The following is a 3,324-nucleotide window of genomic DNA, read 5'->3' as shown; positions in this document are numbered from 1 at the left end:
AAGGCCATGAAGTGAAGGACCAGAAAAAGAGGCAGAAGAAACCAATTGGAGGAAGAAGGGGAAGGAACACTTCCCCTTGGCTACCTAGATACTAACATTCACCACTCAGTTTGTCCAAGTTCCATTATACCCCTCAGTTTCCCCAACCCCTTGACCTAACTCTGCTGACAGAATAACTGTATACCACTTTCCAAATGCCTGGACCCAAGGCTTCCTACCTCAATACTTCATTCATGGCTCTTGCCTGCTCCGAATTACACTGGCAGTATGAGTTGAATTTCTCTTACTTGAAAACAAAAACATTCTAACAAACATGGGATACTTAATTTTGTTATTTCATATACATATATATTCTTAATTTTTACAACCAACATGTAAATATTTCCAGCTGGCATTTAAATCATTTAGTCCTCAAAATACTATAAGGTAGGTATTGCTATTATCGTCACTTTCCCGATGGTGAAACTGAAATACAGAGAGGTTTAGTAACTTGACAAAACTCACGATTTATTAATGTGGAGCTGAGATTCAACCCCAGATATTCTGGCTCTAGAGTTTGTGTGCTTATTCAATACACTTTCTTTTTTCTTTTTCTTTTTTCTTTTTTGTAAATATAAATATAAAAAGTAAAGAAAAAAATAAAAGCAAAATTGCTTCTTGACACCCCTGTTGCCACCATAATTTTTCAAATGTCTATCATCTTGGGTTCAGACTAAGCATTGAACACCTTTATTTAATTAATTTTATTTGCTATTTTATTTAGATTTGACGAGAGAGAGACAAAGAGAGAGGGAAAGTCAAAGCATGCCACCTGATCCAGGACTTGAACTGCAGAAGGCCATATGGGAGTCCTGTGCACCAACTACCATATCACCTGCTGGCCCCAACCTTGAACACCTTTTGTGAACATTCTCTGAGCCCACCATTTTATAAGCAAGTTGAACTCGATGGTAAATTGACTACTCTACGTTATCTCACTTTTTGTTTGTAGGATTCTTTCTTGCCTGTGGGATCCAATTCTGCCATTCTGAAACATGCACAACTCTGGTGATGCAAGGAGTTAACATTCCAGGAAGCTATCCCTGATCAGTGGGATAAAGGAGCTGTAGAGAAACATTGCTCTCTTCTGTCCCTCCAATAGATAATTCTAAATAGTACTCCCCATGACAGCTCAGTGCAATTGACCCTCAGTTGCTCAGCTAAAATGTATGCCCAATTAATGCTTCTCCCTCCTTTTCTACTCTACTCTTTTCAGTTCCTCATTCCTATTGCACGGGGGTACTCAACTTTACCTTTAATACCTTGCTATTGGGTCATTGGAAAAGTCATAACATATTTTTTTGTGTTTTCCTATGTAAAAATGTGTCATGACTTTTCTGATGACCCAATATTTTCTCATTTAGGCTTTCTTGCCAAATTTCTTTGAAATGTTAGTATTGATACTATATCCCCATTTTAATGAAGATCATGTATTTTTTTACAGTAAATACATATCATGATTGTTTTAAAAAATACACAAGACATAAAAAGACTACACTTACCATGTGGCCTTTTGTCCTCATCTTTGTCTACTTGGTTACAAGGTGGTTTGAATTGTTGAACCTCTTATTATCATGTCTGCATTTAAGACAAGATTGAGAAAAGAGGTAAACCATGCAAGCTGAGTCCATCTTCTCTATTTAGTAAAGTAAAAGATTTCCTAGAAGCCTTGCTTGCATGACTTTTTTTTTTCTCATTTGCCAGAACTGGGTTATATGGTTATGGCAAGGAAGCAGGGAAACTGGAGAACAAGACTGTTATAGTTGACTTGAATCAATCATGATTCATTACTTATGACTGGATATGTTGTCACGCTGAACAAAAGTGTTCTACTAAGAAGTATAAGGAGGAAATGTATAGTGTAAGGAATTTAAATTAGTTTTTAAAGAATTATTTATTTAATTTTATTTATTATTACTATTTTTTAATTTGCTACAGGGCACATGTAGGAGAGAGAGAGAAAGCAAGCTTCCAGGTCTGGGACTTGAACTGAAGTTGGCTATGTTGGAGTCAGCATCTTAACCACCATGCCACCTAATGACCCTAGGGATTTAAATTCTTATATGTTCATTATCCTTATATTTAACATGGGACATTTAACACTTATAGGGCATAACTGCTATGCTATAGGCCAGACCCATGGCGATTCTCAATCTATGGGTTTATGTCCTTTATATCCTTTTACCTTTAGAGCTAGCTACCTTGTAGTCTTTGTGAATTGACTATTCAAAAGTAGAGCACACTCTATTCTATCTCATGCCTATCTCCTACTTTGTTTGTTTAATAGGGTAAGAGTATATGCAACCTGAAAAGGAACCCAGATAACCTGACTGTATCCACAACTGCTTTATAACCTGACCTCCTCCTAGCCCAGTGTCAGGCTTTTTTTGTTTTTGTTTTTGCCAGATGGTGTTTGTGCTCAACAGGGACAGAGAGGGGGAGAGGGAGTAAGCACCCTCCAATGGGGTATGGTTGCCACAATCCCTTCTCCATTTCTCCATCCTGTCAAGATTTTGGGCACCCATGCACAAGCTGTGGGAGTCAGGACTCCAACTACTTGATTGACCATGTGAGATATGACTCATCTCAACCACTAGGCCATGGGGCCAGCCCTGTCAAGTTTTTAAATTGTTACAGAGAGAGAAAGATGGGAGGTGGGAGGAAAAGAGAGAGAGAGAACCCCACAATAGGGCATGGTCCTGGTGTGATCTCTTCTCCGTTTCTCCATCCCATCGGGATTTCAGACATGTACACACATGTACTTGAAATATTTTTTAAATCATTGGGGCCAAGACTCAAACCATGGTTGGCCATGTGAGATCGAGCTTCATATATGCAGTGCTTAAATGCTGTGCTATTGACTTGGTGCTCTTTGTCAGGTTCAACACTATGTTTGCACTATGTCTCTAGAATAAATTTGTAAACTTTCCTTTTTCTTCTTTTTGGAGAAACTTAAAGAGTAGGAATTACGTGTTCCTTGAAGACTTAAATGAATGACCTATGAAACCATCTAGGTCCAGCACTTTAGGGATAGAAGGGAAGGGCACAGCTTTTTAAAAGTAATACATACATAGAACAAAAAAATTAAATTACTTGAATAATCGTCCTGTGTGAGTCAATCCACCCCTAATTATTCTGGTCCCTCAATTTGTTTTTCCAGAGGCAACCAGTTACCAGTTTCTTGTGTAGCCTTCTGGACATAGCCTATAAAATTTTCAAGTATATGGGTATATATTCATGCCCCCTTACAGTTTTTCCCACATGGTAGCATAGTACATAAAATGT

The sequence above is a fragment of the Tupaia chinensis genome, unplaced genomic scaffold, assembly GCF_000334495.1.
Source record: "Tupaia chinensis unplaced genomic scaffold, TupChi_1.0 Scaffold000566_1, whole genome shotgun sequence".
In the NCBI taxonomy this organism is placed as follows: domain Eukaryota; kingdom Metazoa; phylum Chordata; class Mammalia; order Scandentia; family Tupaiidae; genus Tupaia; species Tupaia belangeri.
The sequence above is the reverse complement of the archived record's forward strand: the minus strand, read 5'-3'. Positions refer to the sequence as shown.